Source organism: Macaca fascicularis, chromosome 6 (genome assembly GCF_037993035.2).
Source record: "Macaca fascicularis isolate 582-1 chromosome 6, T2T-MFA8v1.1".
In the NCBI taxonomy this organism is placed as follows: Eukaryota; Metazoa; Chordata; class Mammalia; order Primates; family Cercopithecidae; genus Macaca; species Macaca fascicularis.
In genome coordinates this window covers 100,071,050-100,097,192 of record NC_088380.1, presented here as the reverse complement: position 1 = coordinate 100,097,192, position 26,143 = coordinate 100,071,050, and the positions used below count along the sequence as shown (strand labels likewise).

Sequence of the window (26,143 nt, the reverse complement as noted above, 5' to 3'; positions counted from 1 at the left end):
GTTCCTCTGCGTTCTGTGAGTGGTTATAGCAAATTACCAGACTTGAGGAGGGGTCCCCGTAGCCAGGTCAGAAGTATAGGTAACCTGGGGACCCACTACTTGTGATTGGCATCTGAAGTGGGGGGCAGTCTTGTGGGACTGAACCCTTAACCTGCAGGGTCTGCACTCACCTTGGGTAATGTCAGAATTAAATTGAATTGTTGATCCCTAGTTGGTCTCTGAAGAGAACTCGAGAATTTATTGGTCTAGAAAATCCATATACTTGGTGTCAGAAATGTTGTGAGCAGAGAATCTGTTTCCCATTAGGCCCAAACAAAATTTCTCCCTGACTTGATTTTATTAGTATTGAAAACACTTAGACTATACTCATCTGATTGTGCTCTGGAGCTAGTAAGTGAAAGCTGACCTCTTTGACCTGCTTACTGAGATTAGACATCTCCAAGTTTTTAACCGTCTCCTTCCCTAATCACCTAGGCAGGTCTCATTTTCCCCATTCTGTAATTGTATGGTTAATTTTACTAACCTTCCCACCTGGAGAATGCTCCTTCTTCACAGTTGCCTTCTCTTTCTTGATTCTTTGTACCTCAGCCAGAGTAAAAAGAACAGGAGACTGAAGTTATATAAATGGGAGGAAATCATCCAGTGATAATCTCTTCAAAGCAGTAAAAACTATGACCCTTGACAACCCTTCCAGCTAATTCACTCTGAGCCTTTTTGTGAATGGCCCATTTGTTTGAGAGGTAATTTACATTTAATGGTAAGATTACTGTAACTATGATTTGTATATTCAGATCTTACTTTATCAGAGGATTATCTTTATTGATTGATTTTGAAACCATATTTCTTACTTCTCAAAAGAATTTGAGATAACTTGAACAAAAAGCCACATATACAATTAAACTGTAAGATCAAGAAAAGCACAAGGGTAAAACAAGAAAGAGAGAAAACCTGATGATAAAACTTCCCAGAACCAGCCACCCCCATTGTAATTTGTGGAAATCTATCCTGATAGACCATCCGCAACCTTGAATAGTATTTATTTGGTGTTGTATGTCACTCCATTCTCTAATGTATGGAGAGTTTTGGGGAACTGGAGATATATCTTAGTTAACTTTTTTATTCTAGGGGCTTTGGCAAAGTGCTAGACACAGACTGGATTTTCAATAACAGTTTCTTGCATTCACTCCGAATTTCTACATTTCCACTCGATTTCTTCTAAGAGCTGCACTTTATTTTTTCTTTTTTTTTTTTTTTTATCATTTTAACATGTACTTTAAATATACTAAAATAGAACCATTTTGAAACACAGTTTTATGTGGTTTCTTTCCTATGATATTAAGATATTCGTTTATAAAGAATTAAGATGTGGTCTCTTCCCCAAATAATTTGTATTTTTAAAGCCCAGGGAAAACTACCCCTCTGTATCCTCTTTCAGTTTTGCTGCCCCCTCATCAAATAAACCCTCCACCCACCAGACAACTTTGCCACATAGGGTGTGCAGAAAATACAATCTTCAAGCCAGCACACTTCCTTCCCATCTCTCTTGACTCTTCACAGACAGGAACATCACCCCCACTCCTGCTCAGAAATATTAGCAAGTGAAGATCCAACATTTTGAATCCAAAAGATTGCCAAACACTCTTAGAGGACAACTGATCACTGTCAAAAGCCTTTGTAAATTCCACAACACACAATTTATCTTTGAGCCTCACAGCCTCATCAACATTTTCTAGAAGATTCCCGATTACAAAGAAAATATCATAATGGCTTTAATTATACAATTTGGTTTTGGAAAATGTAAAATTTATATCAAGGTAAAACTGATTACATTTATTATTTATTATAGTTATTAGTTCCTAATGCAAATATCACTAATAACATCTGTATTTTTGCCAAGCAGCCAAGCATGTTTAAAAATGTTATAATTCCCATCCTTGATAATATGTTTAATTGTTAACATATCTTAAAATATTTCTGCCCTCCAAATTTTAATAAAAATGTTTCTTATTAAAAAACAACTATTGGTTTTGTATCCACCTTTGACAGAATTTCTGTGACATGAATCTTTATCCATTTTATTTACCCATATTCTCCTAAACCCTTAGATCAATGTCTGGCACAAAATATTAATAAGTACTAATTAATAGCAATTCCCTTTCTCTTCTTGTCCGACAGTTATTTCCTTATCTTCACCACTGCAAAAAGCGCAGCCTCTCATTAAGCCTCCCATAATAGATTGGCAGTTTCTTGAGATCTTATTCATTTTCTTAAGCAACTAAATGAGAAAAGGATTAGGAAAAGGTTTAAACTGGAAGCAACAAGATGTTGAATGAATGGAAAATAAGCCTATGAAGTTGAAGGAACATAGATAATTTAGTCAAAAAAAGAAAAAGAAAACTAGAGAGAACAAATAGTCATAAACAATGCTGGTTAGACAAGAGGTTCATCACAAAATAACTGATAACAGTGATAGAGGCAGGAGGCAGAGAAATGCTAGGCAGACAGGGGGAGGTCCCTGGTAAAACCCCACCTTTAAACCAAAATGCCTGAAACCCATGGCCCAAAGTGAGAATTTCGATCCCTATTTGCCTGCTCTCTCCTGATTGGTAAAAAGACAATATTCAGAAATAACCAAACAAATATTGCCCCCCACCCTGTGCCTATAAAGACTCAGATTCAGTTAGTAGGGGAGAGAACCAGCTTGACTGGAGGTGATTTGACTTCAGAGGGACAGCTGGACTTTGGAGGAGAGAGGGCTTAACTTCGGAGAAGAGCTAACCAGAGACAGTCAGACTTCAGGGAAGATTATCTGCCCCTCCTGTCCCCTCTCCAGCTCCCTTCTACACTGAGAGTCACTCCATCGCTAAATAAAATTCTCTGCCTCCACCATCCTCCAAGTGACTTCATTCTTCTTGGACGCCAGATAAGAGCTCCGGATGCACCAAGTATGAGTACCCAAAAAAGGCTGTCACACTGGCCCTTTGCCCTCCCTGGAGGAGGGCAGCCACCCCACACAACACGGGAAGGGATCCAGTGAGCTAATAACACACCGCTGTCCACAGACAGCAGAGCTAAGAGAGCATTGCAACACGCCCCCTCAGGCTTCCAGGGCTGCAGGCACCCCAACCTGGGTGCCACAGGGCCCACACAAAGCCTGCTCCTGCCAGTGCCCAAAGCAGCCAGCCAGATCCTGCACTCACTTGCTCACACCTGGTCTGGCTGCAGGGATGGCATGAAGCCTACTCCTGCTGGTGCCCAAAGCAGCTGGACAGATCCCACATTCACTCGCTTATGCACTCCTTCCCACAAAAGGTTAACATTTTTTGTAGAGATGGAGTCTCGCTTGGTTGCTCAGGCTGGTCCTGAACTCCTGGCCTCAAGTGATGCTTCCACCTTGGCCAAAGCGCTAGGATTACAGGCATGAGCCACCATGCCTGGCCATTTGTCTGTGTGGTGGGCCAAATAAATGGGGCACTTCTGTCGCAGGTCTGACAAAGGGATCAAGAAAAAGTCCTACATCAATAGTACAGGTGGTGGGAGAATCGGGAAGACAGGCAGCTGGGAACTGTTGTACTGAGAAGCACAATGGATGATGTCCAAAGAATGTGGTGAACTCAACTCTATGTGGCAGATAACATATGTAACATTTGTAAGCAAGCAGCCAATCGTTTCACGACTGATGACAAGCCAGTAATATTGACAGTGAGAGAGGCTTATACTTATTGAGCACTTTTTACATATCTCATATGTGTTGTCTCATTTAATTCTTACAATTCTGTGAGGTAAATACTATTATAGTCAGCCTTCCACATCCAGGGGTTCCTCATCCTCAGATTCAACCAAACCGGAAAATATTCAAAAATAAATAAATAAACACAACAAACAAAATACAAATAAAACAAATGGCCAGGCACGGTGGCTCATGCCTGTTATCCTGGCACTTTGGCAAGGTAGAAGGATCACTTGAGGCCAAGAGTTCAAGACCATCCTGGGCAACGAAGCAAGACTCTGTCTCTACAAAAATTTTAAAAATTAGCCAGGTGTGATGTGAGCCTATAGTCCCAATGGCTGAGGCAGAAGAACTGCTTGAGCCCAAGAGTTTGAAATGACAGTGAGCTATGATCACATCACTGCATTCTAGCCTGGGCAACAGTGAGACCCTGTCTCTTAAAATACATACACACATACACACACACACATTTATTTACTTATAATTCATATATATTATATATAATATATAGTGTAACAACTATTTACATAGTAATTTAGAGATTAAGTATACAAGATATGTGTAGGCTATATGCAAATACCACATCATTTTATATAAAAGACTTGAGCATCCTCAGACTTTGGTATCTAAGGGGGATCCTGGAACCAACCCCCAACAGATACTGAGGGATTACTATACTTCTTTTTCTTACGGATGAAGAAACTAAGGTAAGAAAGATGAAGAAGATAAGATGAAGAAATTATGGAGTGGTTATGTCACTTGCCCAAGCCCACTCAGCTAGAAAGTGCACAAGCCACCTTCCAACCTAGGCAGTTTAAATCCAGAGCGGGCTGTTGGCAACACAGTACACTCCACTCTATGTGCTATAGGAACAGTCAGTGGTAGAGAGTCCAGAGAGCAGGCCACAGGCAAGAAGGGGCAAAAACCAGGCAGTGAGTCAGTGGGCTAAAAGTAGTGGGCTAAGGCTCAAGATAGACCACAGATCCAGTGAAAAACTGGAACATTATGCTGGTAAACTGAGGCAGAAGTTAGTATGCCAGGGGAAGGAAGGAGAGGCTCCAACAGAGTCACATAGCACTCACATCTAATACACCAAATACAACCTGTGTGTGGTAGGACTGAAGCCTGATGCGGGAAAATAAGACTAAGGCCACTGATGTACTTGCAGGCCTGTGCAGTACTGTAGCAAGAAAGAGGCTAAACCTGCAGCAGTGTACCTGGGAAGATCAGCTAATCAGGCATTGCTAGCCCTCACACATTCCACCAGCCCAGGGCTCAGAAAGTGAAGATGACTTAAGAAGAGCGTGAGCACCCTCCCAACACTGAACCAGGAAGAAACTGAATCCCTGAACAGATCAATAACGAATTCTGAAATTGAGGCAGTCATAAATAGCCTACCAACCAAAAACAGGTCAGGACCAGGAGGGGTCACAGCTGAGTTCTACCAGATATACAAAGAAGAGCTGGTACCATTCCTACTGAAATTATTCCAAAGAATTGAGGAGGACGGACTCCTTCCTAACTCATTCTATGAGACCAGCATTATCATCCTGATACCAAAACCTGGCAGAGATATAACAAAAAAAGAAAACTTCAGGCCAATATTGTTGAACATCAATGCAAAAATCCTCAACAAAATACTGGCAAACCAAATCTAGCAGCACATCAAAAAGTTTATCAACCACGATCAAGTAGGCTTCATCCTTGGGATGCAAGTTTGTTTTAACACATGCAAATCAATAAATGTGATTCATCATACAAAGAGAACTAAAGACAAAAACTACATAGTTATCTTAATAGATGCAGAAAAAGCTTTTGATAAAGTTCAACATCCATTCATGTTTAAAACTTTCAATAAACTAGGTACTGAAGGAACATACCTCAAAATAATAAGGGCCATATATGACAAACCCACAGCCAATATCATACTGAATAAGCAAAAGCTGGAAGCATTCCCCTTGAAAACTGACACAAGACAAAGATGCCCTCTCTCACCACTCTTATTCAACATAATATTGGAAGTCCTGGCCAGAGGAGTCAGGCAAGAGAAAGAAATAAAGGGCATCCAAACAGGAAGAGAGGAAGTCAAACTCTCCCTGTTTGCAGACACATGATCCTGTATCTAGAAAACCCCATTGTTTCAGCCCCAAATCTTCTTAAACTGATAAATAACCTCAGAAAAGTCTCAGAATACAAAATTAATGTCCAAAAATCACTAGCATTCCTATACACCAACAACAGTCCGGCCAAGAGCCAAATCAGGAACTAAGTCCCATTCACAATTGCCACAAAAAGAATAAAATGCCTAGGAATATAGCTTTCTAGGGAGGTGAAAGATCTCTACAAGAACTACAAACCACTGCTCAAACAAATCAGAGATGAAAGAAACAAATGCCAAAACATTCCATGCTCATGGATAGGGAAAATCAATATCATGAAAATGACCATACTGCCCAAAGCAATTTATAGATCCAACACTATTCCTGTTAAACTACCATTGACCATTCTTCACAGAAATATAAAAGAAAAAAAATTAAAAATTCATATGGAACCAAAAAAGAACTGGAATAGCCAAGGCAATCCTAAGCAAAAGGAACAAAACTGGAGGTACCACACTACCCGACTTCAAACTATACTACAGGGCTACAGTAACCAAAAAAGCATGGTACTGGTACAAAAATAGTTACATAGACCAATGGAGCAGAATAGAGAACCCAGAAATAAGACCACACACCTACAACCATCTGATTTTGACAAACCTGACAGAAATAAGCAATGGTGAAAGGATTCCCTATCCAATAAATGGCACTGGGAAAACTGATTAGCCATATGCATACCCCTTCCTTACACCACATACAAAAATTAACTCAAGATGGATTAAAGACTTCAATGTAAAACCAAAAACTATGAAAATCCCAGAAGACAACCTAGGCAATACCATTCAGGACATAGGAACAGGCAAAACTTTCATGATAAAGATACCAAAAGCAATTGCAACAAAAACAAAAATTGACAAATGGGATCCAATTAAATTAAAGAGCTTCTGCACAGCAAAAGAAACTATCAACAGAGTAAAAAGACAACCTACAGAATGGGAGAAAATATTTGCAAACTATGCATCTGACAAAGGTCTAATATCTAGCACCTATAAAGAACTTAAACAAATTTACAAGAAAAAAACAAACCCCATTAAAAAGTGGGCAAAGGACATGAACAGACACTTTTCAAAAGAAAACATACATGTGCCCAACAATTATATGAAAAAAGCTCAAATTACTGATCATTAGAGAAATGCAAATCAAAACCACAAGGAGATACCATCTCATACCAGTCAGAATGGCTATTATTAAAAAGTCAAAAAATAACAGATGCTGGTGACATTGTAGAGAAAAAGGAATACTTACACACTGTTGGTGGGAGTGTAAATTAGTTCAACCATTATGGAAGACAGTGTGGTGATTCATTAAAGACCTAAAAACAGAAATACCACTCGGCCCAGCAATCCCATTACTGAGTATATACCCAAAGGAATATAAATCATTCTATTATAAAGACACATGCATGCATATGTTCATTGCAACTCTATTTGCAATAGCAAAAATATGGAATCAACCTAAATGCCCATCAATGATAGACTGGATAAACAAAATGTGGTACATATATACCATGGAACACTGTGCAGCCATAAAAAAGAATGAGACCATGCCCTTTGCAGGGACATGGATGGAGCTGGAGGCCATTATCCTTAGCAAACTAACACAGGAAAAGAAAACCAAATACCACATGTCACTTGTAAGTAGGAGCTAAATGATAAGGATACATGGACATATAGAGGGGAACAACATACTGCAACCTTCAGAGTGGGGAGGAGAGGAGGAAGAGGATCAAGAAAAATAACTAATGGGAACTAGGCTTAATACCTAGGTGATGAAATAATCTGTACAACAAACCCCATGACACAAGTTTTCCTATGTAAAAAACCTGCACTTGTACCCCTGAACTTAAAGTAAAAGTTAAAAAAAAAAAAAAAAAGAGTTTGAGCCCACCCTACCTTGAAATCCCAATTAAGAACTGGGTGTGGCTCATGAACTTCACAGTAGACACGACTAATTCAAAAAGGCTAATCTTATAACTAAATCAGAGCCCTCCAAAGTTCCAAAGCTCATAGTGAGCAAACTATGAAAGCTCAAAGAGCTTCCCTATTCACTCAGGATAAATCGGTTCTTTGGAAAAGCTCAATTATTTAGATCAAAGTCTCCTAGAATCACCTACAAAGCTTTTAAAACATATTCCTGGGTCCCACGTCAAACTTAATCAAAATGTCAGGTGGCAGTGCAAAGGAAATTACATTTTTTTAAAAGGACCCTGGAGAATTCTGATGATCTTTATGACTCATATGCATGAATAAATGCAAAAGACTGCCAACAGGAGTCTATTGGCGAGAATTTTTTCCAAGAGTAGCATCTTTCACCAGCTCTGACAGAGACAATGCCACTGCCCTGTTTAGATCACTAGTGTGGGGTTGTCACTTCATTTCATATGATCAAGTACTTTAGGGATCTGCTGGACCCAAGCAAAACTAGCCCTTCATTCAGATGGTAGAGGCCATCTGGAGTCAGACACTTCTACTGCAGATGGTAATGGAACAGGGTCTTAAACTGGGCCCTCAAACAAGAAGATTTGAGAATGATACAGTCAACTGTAGAAAGGTGGGAAATAGCTTACTAAATGGCTAAACAAAATGGAAACAAGATTGCAGCTATCACACAGAGGTTTGGGTAGTGACTAAGAATTCCTCTTCCCTAAAGTAATGACAGTTGTTCAGCAGGAATGGTTAGGCCAATGGCTTTGCTCTCCTCCCATTCCCTGGGTCTTGTTCTATCACTTTCCTTTGTCCTTTTCTGTATGGCAGGGATTGAGGCAGTGGAGGGCTGATGTTAAAGCTCTGGGACCAGCCCCTCTAAACAAGAATAATAGTTAACTTTTACTAAGCCCTTAGGACTGTCGGGCTTTGTCTTCAATTGTTTACAAGCATTATTTAATTTAATGAACAATTTTAGGTCATTTGAATGACTTAAGCAGCAAAGGAGCCTCTGATGATTTATTCTAAAGATCCGAAGTTTCTTGTCCTTATCTTCCAGTATACATGGAAGTTCCCTGCACAGTAAATGGCAAAAAGCTATTTCTACCTCCTTTTAGGGGAGCTTCAGAGGAAGTTTACTTGAATCACACTTCCTATGACTGAGATTAGGTAAAGGATGAAGTTACTGATGATGAGGTTAGGTCTTTCACTGAGACCTGAGTACCACATTACCCATTCTGGTATCTTCTTCCATCTGAATAGCTGATGTCTACAAAATCAATTCAACTGGCTATATTTTGGCCAAAACAAACAGGAATATGGTTACGGAGTTGGATCAACCTTGTCATCAACTGCTTTTTTTGTTATTTAAAACCAATCTAAATTGCTAAACACGAGAATTAATAATAAGGAGAAGTTGGGCTCTCTTTAAGGATTTTTTTTTACTGTTATGCCTTTTCTGAAGATGTTTTAAGTGGGTCTTTGTCAAGAAGATAGGGGCAAGGAAGAAAGAACCAAGGTTTCTTCTGGTCAAGGAATGCAATGATTCTATCACATTCAGAAGAAACAGAAATTTATTTTTGGTGCCTGGCATATCTTCTTCAAATTTAAAATGAGGAATAATTTTGATGATGATTTGCCATAGGTTAGAGAATGTATCACCCTTCCATATAATAGGACTTTTTTTTTTTTTTTTTTTTTTTTTTTTTTTTCTTTTGAGACAGAGTCTCTGTCTATTGCCCAAGCTAGAGTCTAATGGCACAGTAATAGCTCACTGCAGCTTGGAACGCTTGAATGCAAAGGATCCTCTTGCCTCAGCCTCCCAAGTAGCTGGGAATACAGGCACCTGGCTAATTGGTTTTATTTTTTATAGAAATAGGGGTGTCTCTATGTCACATTTTAGACATAGCTTAGAACACTTTTACAAGTGTTCTCAAGTGTATTTGCAAACCAGCATTTCCTAGAGCCACGTGGCTGCATTTTGGTCAAAATGCTGCCTTTGCAAAAATGGCTGACACAAGATACAGCCTAAATCCAGTCACTTCACCTTTTTCTTGCACAATGACGTTGGCTTTGAGCCAAAGTCCCAAAGAGCAAGAAGTTACCATTCCAGGCAGCTAAATAGAGTAAGAGAAATGGAATACTCATTTTTTTCAAGGCAAGCAGGACATTATAGAAGCAAAACAAGAATTTGGGTTTGCTGGATAATTTAAATAACTACAAGGAAGACATTGTAGCCTAATTACTTCACAAGAGCTAATAACCAATGGAGAGTAATATACAAGCCTCTGAATTGCTTGTTGTAATACACAAGTCCAAACCATAAAGAACCAATGTCACATAATTTAAAAATAAAACATGTAAACAAGTTGGCAGGTTTGCTGCGCCTGACTTCTTGCCCAAGCTCTTCAAAGTAGAGTGAGGAAAAGTCATGATTTAAAGTCAAATAATTAGGGTTCAACACTCAGCTCACTTTACCTCTCTCAACTTTTCTCCATATCTTTATCAGTAAAATGGGAATGATAATTTTATATACCTCATAAGATCACTGAGAGTATTAAATATTTCACTACATAAATGTTTGCTGGCATTAAAAAGGCTTGCAGCACAGCTCTCTTCCAAGTGTATCTTATTTTCAGCCTATATTGAGAGAAGGAGATATGGCAGTAATGGAATCAAATGTCCCTTGGACCAGGAAAAAAAAAAAAAAAAAAAAAAAGATCACTCTACTGTAAAAGATTTGCAGTCATCTGTGCCCTAGAATCTTCTTAAATTTCATCAATCTCCTAGTGAGTATTACCAAGGTCCCCTAACTGGCTCCCCTAGTCATATATACGAGTTAAACAATTTCTAATGCCACTCTCTCAATGCCAAGTCTTTGAAAATTCACTGGGCATAAGGGGTGGATCAACATGACTACATTATTAGTCAAAGAACAAACATTCTAGGTAAGTAATTTGGTTTTCTCCCAAAGATTAAATATGTTCCCACCTGTGGAGACTAATGGGCTCCAGGGATCTTTTTCTGTGTATTTAACAACGAGATAACTAAGTGGCAAAGTCAGTAATCAGACAGCAGGTGCAAGGAACCAACTAACTTCTTTACAAATAGTTTTTCCTTAAGGGAAAAAAGGCATGCCTTTAGACAACAGCTCTGTAATCTGAAACATGAGGACAGGAAGATTGCCAATCAGGAGTATGTTCTAGTAGAGCAATCAGCTCAAACTCTAAACTTTGCAGGGAATGGAGTTCAGGACACCAACTTCTTTGAGCTTGGTCAGCCAGGCAAAAAGCCTAGGACCCAACTGTGAATAGTTTCTTCTCTCCATCTACCAAATCTAAACAATTACCCTAGTGATTTTCCCTTTGAAATATGTTCATAGTTTCTTCTTCTTTTCTGTCTCTACTCACCTCTCTCATTTTACTGTCTCCTGCCTAGATACTCAGGGGTCTCCTAAGTAGTTTTCCAGACCCTTCAAACCCATACTGCCAAATACTGCCCAAGTGACAGTATCAAATGGGCCTATGGTAAGACATGCTGTAGTTCAAAATGCAAGGTGCAGCTCCCTCTGGTCTCTAAGTCTGACCTCTTCTACCCCACTTTTAAGGTCCTGCATAATCTTACAGCACCCTACCAACTGGGTTTATTTTCCAGTCAGACTGGCTTCCTCGCCAGGCACCCATGAACACGCAAGACACACTCCGCCCCGCCCATTGTCCCTTCACTACTTCACAGCTGCTGCTGGCTCTTAGTGGAATGCCCTGCATTCTCCAAATGCATACAAAGCGGTACTCATTCTTCAGGACCTAGATTTAGCCTTTTCTCCCTCCTGCACTGCTCAGTAAACATTTTCTCTGTACCATGTTCTCTATCACTTAATAAAACAGCTGTATATTGTTCACCCATTTCATATATGCCCTAGACTTGTCTCCATAACTAGATAAAGAATTGGGTCACCGAATGCTGATCCTCATGCCAAATATGATCCCAAACACATCAGTTTGGTCCCTCATTTTTTTTCTTTTAATTTGAGAAATGTGACACAACGCCCAGAACTGTCCATAGAATTTCCTCAATGATATCAATCTTCACACATCAATCTTTAAATTTTTAAAATTAAGAATAACAATATCTGAATATGTGTCAATAAAACTTCTAAATCTGGACTGTAGGAGAAAAGGCACTGGGTGAATTGGAAAAATCGCCGAACAATGATTAAGGAGATCTGGCTTCTAGGCCCCACTCTGCCACTAAATAGTTCTGTGATCCTAGTTAAGCTACACAGTGTCTCTCCAAAATGAAGGGTTGGACTGGGTGACACTATGGTCTCTGCCAGCTCTTTCTATGATTCTAAAGCTGCCAATGTGGCATGAGAGCCTGGTTTGATCATCTCTTAAAAGTAGAATTTAAGAGGTTTTCTTCAGGAAATAGAAAAGCTCCAGGGCCTTCCCTTTATCATCATAATATTAGGAAAGTTGGCCTCAAATTATTCTCCTTTATGAGACAGTATGTTATAGTAATCTTCTAGGTCAAATACAAAAGAGACGATGGGTTAATTTTCAGTCTTTGAAAGCTATCATGTATATTTTAAACCAACTCAGTAATGGCCTATCTTAAATTTGGGTATCATGAAGCTACACGGTGAAGCTACATGAAAACTTAAAATAAGCCTAACTCAAGTTTGGAAGGGGAAGAGTTGAGGGTGCATATTGAATGCCGTGTTGGAGACTTAAGAGAATTTTATACATAAATCCTGAAAGAACAAATGTATTTCCTACTTCCTAGTCAAATTTTAAGCAGTAAGAAATACTAACAAAATCTGCCATAAATTCCTGAGAATTTTTTTCTTTCTTTTTATTTTCCAGTGGTCTTGAGGATAAGAGCATCTCTTTGAAAGAATAAAAAACAGAAAGCAAGTTATAATAAGGTACCTGTGAAAGATAATTTATAAAGCAATACATATATGCAGGAGAGTTTTCTAAGGGAGAGAAGGAGTAGACAAGAAGGAAATGATGTCAAAGGGGATCTTCAAAGAATGTCAGTCAAATGAGAATGGTAGATATGTCACAAAATTAGTCACAGTGTGATTCTGCTTTGAGGATTTCATTCATTCGTCACTCATTTATTCATCAAGTGCTTAGGTCATGTGCTGGGCACTTAGGTTATGATAAAGGGAAAGACCTTCCTGCAAGAACTCACCATCAAATGGAGACAGCCAGGGTCTGATTTGGTACTGTCCCTGACTAAGTGCTCACTGTGTGCCGGGTACTGAGCACACCAGCCCCATGAGGCAGGTGCCATTGTTATTCCTGTATCACATGAAGAAATCATGTCTTTAAGAGATTCAGGGCCAGGTACGACGGCTCATGCCTGTAATCGCAGCACTTTGGAAGGCTGAGGCAGGAGGATCACGAGTCCAGGAGCTTGAGACTAGCCTGACCAACATGGTGAAACCCTGTCTCTACTAAAAATATAAAAATTAGCTGGGCATGATGGTGCATACCTGTAGTCTCAGCTACTTGACGGAGCTGAGGTGGGAGGATAACTTGAGCCTGGGAGGGCAAAGCTACAATGAGCCCTGATCGTGCCACTGCACTCCAGCCTGGGTGACACAGTGAGACCCTATCTCAAAAAAAAAAAAAAAAAAAAAAAAAGGCCAGGCACAGTGGCTCATGTCTGTAATCCCAGCACTTTGGGAGGCCAAGGTGGGTGGATCACCTGAGGTCAGGATTTCAAGACCTGCCAGCTCAACATGGCGAAACGCTGTCTCCACTAAAATTACAAAAAAAAATTAGCCAGGTGTGGTGGCGCATGACTGTAATCCCAGCTTCTCAGGAGACTGAGGCAGGAGAATCACTTGAACCTGGCAGGTAGAGGTTGGAGTGAGCCGAGCTCGTGCCACTGCACTCCAGCCTGGGTGACAAAGCAAGGGTCTGTCTCAAAAAAAAAAAAAAAAAAAAAAAGAGAAATTCAGTAACATGCCTGAGATTACCCAGATAAAAATGAGCAAGGCTGGCTTTCAAATCCAGGTCTGTCTGTCTCCAGAGCCAGCAGCCTCCACCCCAACCCTACGCTACAGACAGACGGCGTGGTGCAAGAAGTAATAATGGAAACAGGTACAATGTACTGTAATGTACCTTCCCCACAGGCATCTCTCTCCTCACCAAAATGCACCTGGGAACCTGTACAGAGGAACATATTCCAAAAGCTGGGAAGAATGGATGGGCATCTGGTCTCTCACTAGAGCTCAGAAGAACTCAGTCCTCCTCTGTGAACTCGAGGCCATGGCCTCAAGCTTCAGCAGCATCTGAAATTCACGAATGTGTGTGCAACTACAGCAACTAGATGAGACCACAGGGGGACCAAAGCAAAACAGTTTAGTTACCTCCCGTTCTCTGCTGATCTCCCAAAAGAAACATGCGCGCGCACACACACACACACACTCCATTCCACGGAAGTTCCCTCAGAAGGTACTTTATTTTAAAAATACCCTCTTCTCACCAACACAGACATGATTTTTTATATACATTTTAAAAACAAAACATAAAAAAAAAAGTCTTTAAAAAAAAAACTTCAACCTCTTCCAGAAAGTAAAGGCCCCAGGAGACCTTGGGGGAAAAGATTCTACGTAGCTCCATGGCTATTTGGTCCCCCTGAGCTAAACAGCTGCCAGAACTAAGAGGACCCCAGAGAGGCCTAAGGGTCACAGCAACTAAGAAGTGTGAAGCTAGCCTGGGGAGCCCTGGGGAGGATGCTGCCAGCTCAGTGGGAACTAATGGCCCCACCTGCTCTAACACCAGCTCAGAGACTGTTTTAAATCACAACACTGGTAGAGGTTTTGTTTATTTGCTTTGTGGTATCTTTTTCTCTCTTTTTGTTTGTTTAACTTACTAAGCCATAGAACCTTCAGTCAGCTGCAAGGGGAAGACATGCTCCCAAGAAGGACAAAGGAACAAGTTTTGGCTGCCATAAGGTACTAGAGACACGTATCCCACCAGCATAGCAACCTGAAGCCTTGCAAGGGGAAGGGAATTAGCTTTCATCAAGGCTTGATTAAGGATTATGGCCTAGGCATCGTGCTGGGGACCTTACTTAACCTTCACAATAACTCTTGAGATACTATTAATCTTTTTTACCAGGGGGAAGAAAAAAAATAAGATTAGCACACTGGGTTACCACCAAATAATTTGCAGAGCGTCACACAGCTAATTAGTGGGGGAGAAACTAAAGGTCTGACTCTAAAGTCCAGAGAATCCTTTCTGTGGAAAGCAAGCAATAAGAAATACGAATGAGAAGATGAAAAATCAATATCTTCTATTTATTATTATTTATTTAGTTACCTACTTACTTGAAGAATAATTATATGCACAAGAGAAAAATTTTAAGCTTTATAAAAAAGCATACAGTGAAAAGTAAGACTCCTTCAACCCTTCTCTCTTGATTTCCCAGTTTCCTTCATCAGAGGCAACTGTTGGTAATAGTATGTCAAGAAAGGCTATGCTCCAAAAACACACACATGTATACATACAGCCCTTCTAAAACACATATGGCAGTATTGGTCTTCCCTTCTTTGTTAACTAGTATATCTTAGAAATTTTCCATATTGGAACATTTAGACCCACCTCATTCTTTTAACAATAATTAAAATAATCTATTGTATGGATATATGATAATTTACTTAACTAGTCCTCTATTAAGTGGACCTTTTGTTAAATTATTTTAAATCTTTTGCTTTGTAAACAATACTATACAAATATCCTTGTACATCTTCCTTGAACACATATGCTAGTATACTTTTAGGATACATTCTTAAAAGTAAAATTCCTCCCGGCCGGGCGCAATTGTTCACGCCTGTAATCCCAGCACTTTGGGAGGCTGAGGCAGGCGGATCACGAGGTCAGGAGATGGAGACCATCCTAGAGAACAAGGTGAAACCCTGTCTCTACTAAAAACACAAAAAAAATTAGCCGGGCGTGGTGGCGGGCGCCTGTAGCCCCAGCTACTCGGGCGGCTGAGGCAGGAGAATAGTGTGAACCCAGGAGGCGGAGCTTGCAGTGAGCCAAGATCACGCCACTGCACTCCAGCCTAGGCTACAGAGTGAGACTCCATCTCAAAAAAAAAAAAAAAGTAAAATTCCTCCCTCAAGAGTATGTGCATTTTAAACATTGATAAATATAACAAAATCACCTCCAGAAGACTATGGACTGGTTTATAATCCTTAAAATATATATTCATTCCTACTTCCCCCACTGTTACAAAACAGTGTTGCATTCTCTTTTTAAAAGAAAAGCACCTATGTGTTCACCTACTGCTTTAAAAGTCATACACTTCCTTCAGTGCGAATAGGGGAAATTTATTTATTCAGGCCTGGGCATTATATTCCCGGAGCTAAAAAAAAGATTTTTGGAGCTCCTTGCACTGCAAAGGATGCTGACTGAAAGCATCTGATCCCCAATTAGATGATGTTGGCAAAGTAGGAAAATGGAATAAATCCCTGAAAACAAGCAGTTGGCTGTAACTAATCACCTCAATCCACCAGAGCACTGTCAGAGTCACCCCTGGGTATCCCAGCAACCCCATCAGCCTGCTGCACAACAAGGCCAGGCCAGGCTGTGATCCAGGAAGGGATGCCTGCCCAAGCAGGAGCATTCAAAATCCAGTGTCTGTCCCTGTTTGTCAGGGAAAAGAATCATGGGGAGGGACAATACATCAGAAACCTAACACTAAAGACAGACTGGTAAGTATTGGGCAGTGCTTCCTGATGTACTGAAACAAAAGGAAAATGGATACTCTAGAAAAATGAAACACCCTACATTATATTTTCCAATGTATAAAAACTTTCTAGAGTGAATAAATCCCTAATGGATTTGCAACACTAATATCTTCATCCGGTGGAGCAGACCAATCCAAGCTATAGGATCCAGGTAGGAATCCTGGGCTTCACAGGCTGAGAGAATTGTGAGCCACACATTCTCCCTTTGTCTTAGCTCTCCTTACTTAGGTCTGCTAAAGCCTGGGTCTGCCATCCTTTCAGTATGCAAATATAAAATGTTCCCCTTCTATTTGGCAACCAACTTGCTGAGCTGTTGATTGTCAAGATCTGGGAAAAAGAATACACTGGCAGCTATGGCCTGGAGTGGACATAGAGAAAGGGCGGTGGCTTAGATGGGCATCAAGGGTTAACTGACATGAGGGGTAATTTGTCTCTGGAGGGAGTGATGAGGTCCCAGTTGCAGTCATATTAATGGATCATTTGTAACCTGGCTTTATTTCTTGAGCGTGTGCACAAATATTACACAACTAAAACAACAAGTAAGTATGCATTACCAACACCACCTGTCAAAGATGTTTAACCAAGGTGGTTGCTGTATAGAGCTGAGCATTGTAACCACTTAGGTGCCCTCCAGCAAGCAGCAGAATGCCTTGTAATTATTACTTGTGTTTTTCCCAATTAGCAACCAACAGCATATTGTCATGGAAGCATTGTTGGGAGTTGTTTGCCTCTATGCAGATGCATTCTGACGCTTAAGTGTAGGTTTCCTGGCTTGATACATGTGATTATAAAAATTACAGGGCTGAAAGAATGATTTCAGATGAACTTGTTTCAATCTATCTGATCTGAAGCAGCATCTGGGTCAGCTTCACAGTTGAAGGTTGCTGGGTAGAGGTTGCTGTTGCCCAGCCTACATCCTGTTAGCTATATATAAAAGTTAACCTGATTTGCCATTGTTAGCTCTACTCCTCTAAAATCCCGCCAAATCAGTCACTAATTCACTCTCAAGTACCATCCATCACCGCTCAGATGAGCTTTGCTTCATCCTCATTGATTGAGTTTGATTGAGCAATTGATTGATTTCTTATTAGTCTGTCATCCAGAGAAAAAAATAATTTGGAACACTCATCTTCATATTGTATTACAGGGGTCATTCGGCTCAATTTGGATTTCTGTGATTTATCTGTCTCCCTCCATTCCACTGACGCTGCCTTTTCTCTATTATGCACTTCTGGTATAGGGAAAAGCTTCATAAGCAAGAATGAACAACAATCTATGAAAAGTAGAAAGTTGAAAAAAATTAGAATCTTAAAAAAATGGAAAAAAATTTAACTGAAGTTTGAATTTTAAGAGGATTGGTTTTTCAAGTTTTAGGTGGAATGTGTAAAAAATAAATGCACACACACTCTTAGCTCTCTTATGTTATAGACTCCATTATATACTCTGGGAAAAAATATAAATGAGACCTCTGATGATGAAATAACCCAATGCATAAACTGAATCTATCAAAATGTTATGCTAGAAGATTTCTCCCCACCAACACTTACGGAATACTGCCTAATATCAGAGTTATATGAAAGCAAGTCATGTAACTATTGAGCAAGTTGTTCTAAGTTCCTACAAGTGGTAAATATCTGGGTAATCTAGAATCTATCCCTGTCTACCAACAACTTTTAGAGTTGCTTCTTTTGTCTGCATGCCCTTTAAACTATATTTTGTTTCAGAGAGGTTTTAACCAAAACAGGTAGTAGGAATGTTTACTAAAATAAAAAGTAGACCTCAACCAAATATGCCTGAACTAATATCTCACAGATACATATTTTATTAATTTATTTTAAGTAGTAGTAACTTGATACTACTTGAAGTAAATTGATAACAAATTTGAAGGCATATTAGAAGGGTAGAGCTAACCATCTCATGTAGAAGTGATCTCAAAAGTCAACTAACTAATTTACTGGGGTTATCCCGTATTTTACCCAGGTTTACGCAGGCAGATAGAGCTGAGGAAAAGCTCAGGACATCTAACTCTCAGTCCATCTGGACCAAAAGAATGGTGTCAAAGGAACCGTTTTTTAGGGCTTTGGACAGTTTTTATTAACTCAAACTTCATAATGCAATTATTTAAATATATTTTTAGAGCTTTTAAAAATTCATTCATTTCCTCTTTGCTTTCCTACTTTGGTCTAAAAAGTGATCTGAGGTAGTTTATAGAGATACATGCAATGCAACCTGGTAAAGATTTATACCAAGAGAAAAAATACTTCCCAACGTTTTAGAAATACCCATTTGCCACAGGAAAACATACTCTTATTACAAGAAATTCTGACAATGTTGTTGCAGATTGAGAATAATCTGCTAATTGTTGAGGATTCACCATCCTACTTTGTGATGAGCTACTTCTTATTCAAACTAATTCTGAGTTATTTATTACAATGGGCCCTCCATTTGCAGGTTCCGCATCCTAGGATTCATCCAACTACAGATCTAAAAGATTAAAAAATAAAATAAAATAAAAACCAACAATACAACAGTTTTTAAAATATAAATTTAAAAACACAGTATGACAAATATTTAAATAGTATTTACATTTTATTAGAAATTATAAGCAGTTTAGAGATTATTTAAAATATATGGGAAAAACTGTACATAGGTCATATATAAATACTACGCTGTTTTGTATTAGAGAGTTGAGCATTCATGGATTTTGGTATCTTTCAGGGAGGTCCTGGAATCAATCCCTTGTGGATACAGAGGAATGATGGCACCACTATATTCCTTACTCTCATTTTATGATTTCTAGAAAACTTTGAAATCCAGAGACATTGCCAACACAAAGACACACTGTAAATGAGTTCTGGACAAGATATGGATCTTAATTATGTAAGTAGCCACTACACTAAAAAGTCAGTAGCTGACTCAAGACTCTTGCCCGATCCAGGAGCACATCTGACCTTCAAGCTGCTCAAGCCCATGAGTGACAGCTGCTGATGGGCTTGAGAAGTCCTGGAGGGACCTAGCACATTTCACATCTAGTTAAGCTCATGAAACTACGATGATTGCAAACAGGGCATTGTTTAAAAATTGTTGTAATTTAGGAATGTGACAGTTTATTTGTTCCTCATTTTTTGACTTTCAAGGTATTATTTACAACCTCAGTTCTTAGCCCTCTAAAACTGAACAATATGTATGCTGCCAGTGGATTAAATCATTGCTGCTGACAGCAGTGCAAATAATGTTTATAATTTGGGGTCACAAATTTGCTTTTATAATAAATGTCTCAATTTAAAATTATAAGTGCTCATTTGTTTCTCAAGAACTAGTTCAAATGCCACCTCCACTGAGTCCTCAGGCAGTTCGTTTTTGTTCCTCTATTATAGTATTCTTCACACTGTGTTGTAATCATGTAATTTATTTGCTTATGTGTCTGTCTTGCTTCCCCGGCTGGTAGAATTTCTGACAGGAAGAGGATAGATTTTGTTTTCTTTTGTTTTTTAATTGATAGACAGTAGACATTCAACAAGTACCTAATGAAAGAATAAATAGCATTTTGATAAAAATCCATGGTGTTTTAAGCTGTTTTCTTTCAATCAGATTGTGTTAGAATCAGGAGATGACTTCATCAGAGCAGTAGGATTCCTCCTGGTTAACAACAGGCTCAGGCATCTAGCTTCAAGGTTAGAGGAGAAGGTAGCTGGAATGGTATAGAAAGATTCAAAGTCAAAGACTTCAGGGCCTTCCTATTGCTTTATACCTTTGTCTTCCTCACCGGTTGCTTGAAGCCATATACCGTAGTGAGCATGGACATTAGCTGTTTTTGTCCACTCTGCTTCCTTTCTTCCTTCTTCTGGGAATAGCACTCTGATTTTGCTTTGGAGGACTACCCGCTTCAGGTACATTCATGTGTACCCTGCCCTCCTCTAGCCAAGGGCTGGAGATCTGACCCAAGCTAGGCCATGCAGATTCCTCTCCCTGGAATATGACCTTTGAGCAGAGGGACAGGGCTAACTGGCCCTGAAGTGACCATTCGGCAGTCCCTGCTTCCCAGCCTCCCAGTGGCCTTTACTTCCTAGTCTAAGTCTCTTTCCTTGCGTTTCTTTTGGTTAAGTTTCCCCACTTCCAATAAATTATTTCTCTGATCCAATTAGCCAGAAGTGGATTCTGGTGCTTGCAAGCAACAAATGATAACTGATAGAATCAGTGAATTGAAGATTAAAATACGATCTGATTTATCCAAAAGCCTAACAAGAAGGAGTAACTCTGGATATCTCCTATCTATTCCCCAGGCTCCTTTTATCTCTACTAACCCACTCCACAATCTAGGTAAGCAATCTGAAGAATCCCAATCTCTCTTTGAATATTTATCCTGTTCCTAAAATAACGCAGTTTCCCACATTCATCCTCCTGGCCAGCCCCAACATACCTTGCCTACTAAAGGAACCCACAGGTTTCAAGATCCCTGCCGTGTTCAGCCCTAATCTTCCTTTTTTTCTTGTAAACACCCACCTACTCTGCCATAACAATATTGGAACTTTTTTATTATTATTATTATAAGATTTCCAAGTCAGCCATATGTCATTAGCCCACTCCTGATCAGTTGTTTTACCTCTGGTTCACCAGCAATCATAGGAAGCCTAATTATAATGTTTTATTTAACACTTGTATAGTTCTTACTATGCACCAGGCATTGTTCTAAGTGCTTTACACATTTTAACTCATTTAATCCTTATTTTTAAACACCCCTGCAATAGAAACATAAGGCAACATCTTTAGTAGCTTGCCAAAAGTCTTGTAAACAGCAGAATCAGGATTCAAATGCAAGTAGTCTGGCTCCAAGTCTGTGCTCCGAACCACCACACCATGGTATTGAGATGATGGGTTTATTGCATGGCCAATTAAAGGGAAGGGCTAATCGTATTTTCATCTGCAGCAGCTGACAGGGCACACTGACAGGGAAATGAGATTAGTCCCTACATGTCAAAAATCTAAAAACATCAAGTCAATTTATGGTGCCCTCCAGACCTCCTACTTTCTTAAACACCATGGAAACAAGCCAAAACAATTCTACAGTAGTTTCCATTTACATTGAGAAAATTCTAATGCCCTGGTGGTAGGTGCCTTTCTTCTTTAATTGGCCTAAAATAGACATGTTAATTTTCTAGAAAGTTTGAAATGTAAATCTAGCAGTAAACTTTTACTCCGTGTTTTAGCCCAGTGCGTCACCACTTCTGGGAAAGGGAGGGAGGATGTTGCTGCCTCATGGCTGACTTGCTAACTTCTCTCTCTTTGGTTCAAGACAACAGATGAAGTGATAAAACCCTGACTATGGGTATGGATGATACACTGAGGCCAGGTGGTCAGATCCCTCCAGAACACAAGGTCCCTCCTCTCTCTAGGATTATTAAACCATCATAAACCCTGCTTCAGAGTATTTTTATTCTCTTTTTGGTATCTCAAATGGCATTTAAAGTTTATTGTAGTCATAACAGTCTTGCTGCATTATATGAACATTTTTACTTCCCTTGAATCTTTACAAGTTTTCTGGAAGAGCATATAAAGCAATAATTTGCATATTGAGTATCTCAATTTACCTGTTTAAACCTAACTTCAATAACTTCTCCCACTGAGTGCTACAATCTAAACAGATGGCTCTTGATTTCATGAAAGCCAAATACCCTACGCTATGGAGAACACTGAGTGAAATAACGGCACATAGACAAAGTATTGACACCAATTGTTTCTAAATATTTCTAATTTAATGTTTCTACAATCAGGGTGAATTTTAATGTTTCTAAAATTAGGGCGAATACCTGAAAGCTAACAGTGGGTATTTCTAGGGAGTGAAATTCTAATTTCTTTCTTGCCTTTTTCTGATTTTAATTTTTTTCTACAAAGAGCATGTATTTCTTTTTCAAAAAGCTCTTTCTCCCTCCTGAGAATATATTTCTTTTATAAATAATCCAGGCAGAATTACAAAGAAGATTTGTCCATACCTTTATTATACTTGTGGGATCATGATCATACTGGACTAGGTACTTAAAAAAAAATGTATAACTAATAATAAAAGTAAAATGAGTAGAGAACACTCTGCTTTTCATTTTGGAAGCAGTAAAGCAAGATACGTGTATAAATTTACTAAAATAAGTAAAAATGAATTTTCCTTCTTATTCCATAGTTTAGACAGTAAGAGAAAAATCTTCATTTTCACCCGGGAAGGCAGTCTGGTGTCAGAGGACCTAGAGTGTGAATTAATGAGAGATCTGCCTTCTGCTGCTCATGAATGGGTTATGTGAGTTCCTTGTGCCCTGCTTTTCCTCAGCTGCAAAATGGAGATAATCATGCCTAGTCCATAGGGCTGTGAAAGCATAAGTTGTAGCACACAACAGCCAACGAATAAATGTCCATTTACTCATTTAAAAAGCTTACTGCAGGCCTCCTCTGTGTCAGCACTTGCAAGGTAAAGGAACAAATAAAAAAGAAAATAAGGGTGGGGCGCGGTGGTTCACGCCTGTAATCCCAGCACTTTGGGAGGCCAAGGCGGGTGGATCATGAGGTCAAGAGTTTGAGACCAGCCTGACCAACATGGTGAAACCCCATCTCTACTAAAGACACAAAAATTAGCCAGGCATGGTGGCGTGTGCCTGTAGTTCCAGCTACTTGGGAGGCTGAGGCAGGAGAATCGCTTGAACCCAGGAGGTGGAGGTTGCAGTGAGGCAATCACGCCACTGCACTCCAGTCTGGGTGACAGAGCGAGACTCTGCTTCAAAAAATAAATAAATAAATAAAGACTTTGTGCCTTTCCTCAAAGAGCTTGCAATCCAGAGACTCAGACAAGAAATCATTTACAATAGAGAAGTTTTAGAAGGGCTAGACATCTTTACTTAAATTTTTAAGAATTCTAACAAGGTATCTTAACTTTAACGATGGAGTTCCGTTTCTCCAGGCTGTAGAAAGAGTTCAGTTTCTCCAGGCTGTAGAGACTTCATCTGCTGATCTGGGATCCCTCCACCTCTCTGAAGCAGGCTGGGAGTGGGTGAGCATCTGTTTATTTGCTGAGCTGTCCTCCATCTGGTCTTCAGTAGTCAGTCTCTGCAGGTCACTGCTGATTCTGTTCATGTTCCCTATCAAAAGTACACTGGGGCCCAGCTCTCTGTTAACAAACTCCCTTGCCCCTTTAAGGTACATGGGATCATTCTGTTCTCTCACACCACACTGGGCCTCAGGAAACTCAGCAAGATTATCCTCTTCCCTTTCCCACTTCCGTGCTCCTCCTGACCACAGGAATATCATTCTCTGATCCCATGCCATGCTGAGCTCTATGGGACTTCACAAGCTCCCTCAGGTCTGTCCACCTGGATGCCCTGTGCAGCCATTTCTACTCTGGGCTCTTACCTCCCTGGGCCCTACACAGGAAAGAAAACCTGGATTCCCTCTGTGCTCAGATTCCACATACCTCTTGGCAAGCTCTGTCACTCTCCTTCTCCCTGTGCTGAGCTTGGGGAAAGCACAGGGCAGAGAGTCTCACTCCTTTGTCAGGGATCCACAGTGTCAGCTCAACCTTTGCTTACTTCTGTCTGAAGAACCTTCTGTCCTCTGGAGCATGGAACCTTTACTGGGGGTGGTTTATCCCAGTCATCATTTTATCTAGGCGCATAGGCCTTTTGATTCCCTACAGGACCCAGACTTTTGAAACTTACAATCCAAGAAAAGAAAGTGCCATCTCTTCTTTGTGCATCAAAAATACAATACCAAAGCTGATAACATAGAGAAGTTATCAGTTAAGGCTTCAGACTCTTATCCTACCATAATGCAGGGGCTAAGAGAGCTCAAGGAGAAATTGTGCCTAGCTCAGCTGGGACACTTGGGGAAGGCTTTAAAGAGAGGGCCCACCCAGAGCTGAGTCTCCTAGGGTGAATCAGAGCCCAGCTCAACAACCTGACAAGGGGGAAGGTCATTCCACACAGAGGGAACAACATGTGCAAAGTCACAGTTAGATGAGTCAGGATTTAAACTTATCCCCCACAATTGTCTAAGCCACGTAAATCATATCTCATTTTGAGAATGGAATAAGCACAGACATAGTTGTTGGAACTGGAAGATACCTTAGGGATCATCTAATCTAATCCCTGCATGTAACAGATAAGGACACTGAGGTCCAAAATGATGACCTTTAATCTAATGTTCAAAAACAAATAAGACTAAATTCAGACTTTCACTTTTATACCTATGGTCAGGAAGTTTACTCTCAGTTTGCCCTGCCAAGCCATCCCCTTCGAGCCAAAATGAGCATGAATTATATCAGTACTTGTAATAAGCGTAGTAGTGAGATCTTTGTCAAGGTTCAAGAAGAAAAAGTTATCGTGCAATGATAGCATTAATATTTTTAAAAGAGAAAGTCCTGTTTTCCAGGAAAGTATCCTAGTAAGATAATTTATGCAGAATGTATTACATGTGGATATCAGAATGATGTACTTCTGTTAGGTCCTTTAATGCCCATAACATCTCTTCAAGGTATATACTATTATTTATACCCATTTTGCAGATGAGAAAACTGAGGTACAGAAAGTTAAGTAACCTGTCCTAGGTTATATGGCTAATAAGTGGTAGGCTGGTAGTAGACAGTCAAACCCAAAATAATCATGCTTTTAACCACTACAAGATCATATTTCTCTTCATGCTGTTATTTAACCTATAGATATACAGCAAATACACTTACAAAACCACAAAAATGCACAAATATGTATATATAAGGCTTTTCATGCAGTGGGGTTTGCTTTTTAAAGGACTAGAAATAACCTAAATACCTATTATTAGAGGACTACTTTAATAAATTAAGTCATATCCTCATGATAGGGCCATTTAAAAGAATAGGATAAAGCTATTTGTGCTGATATAGAACAATTTCTAAGAAACAAAACATGGTTAAGTTAAAAATAATAATAACCAAGATGTATATAGTATGTACCTAATTGAGTTTTCTTAAAGGTTGCTATATAAACAATATTGAAGTTTGATTATGTAGAGAATGTTTCTGGAAGTCATTAGTAGTGGCTGCCTCTGAAGGGAGACAGCGAGAACTAGGGATGTGACATGAGAAGGAAATTCATTTTTCATTGTATACCTTTTTGTAATTTACACTTTTTACCATGTAAAAATAAGAGTTATTCAGACTTTACAAACTACATGTTTTAAATAATCAACTAATACATTTTTTTTAATCCTAAGATATCTCTTCAACCTTAAGAATTAGTGCAAAACATACTTAAAAGTGTTTGCAAACACACAAGTTATCACGTATGTATTTACCTATAAGATAGCTCTTTAAAAAGACTAGCCTTCCTAACCCTTGCCAGGATATTGAATCATTCCTGACTCACAAGAGAAAATAGTCAAATGAGTAACAAGCCTGATGCCATTTGATAAGTGGGAGCTCGGGACAAGGAGTGTGGGTAGGGAGTGAAATGAAGGGGGCCCAGGGGAAAGTACCAAAGAGGTAGGTCCCAGTACTGCTAAGATCCCTGCAGTACTGGGACCTTCCTCTTTGGTAAATGTGCGAGTTGTA

The 26,143-nt window shown here is 39.6% G+C and overlaps 2 long non-coding RNA genes across 2 annotated transcripts in view; both read right to left on the bottom strand.

Moving 5' to 3' along the window:
- Positions 1-26,143, bottom strand: part of LOC123574006 (uncharacterized) — a 127,446-nt gene that overhangs the window by 98,407 nt on the left and 2,896 nt on the right. The gene's annotated exons all lie outside the window — the stretch shown is intronic.
- Positions 22,013-24,914, bottom strand: LOC135971329 (uncharacterized). Its single transcript, XR_010587501.1, has 2 exons — positions 24,035-24,914; positions 22,013-23,702 (listed from the first exon to the last, which is right to left on the bottom strand). It is a non-coding gene; the product is annotated as an uncharacterized lncRNA (long non-coding RNA).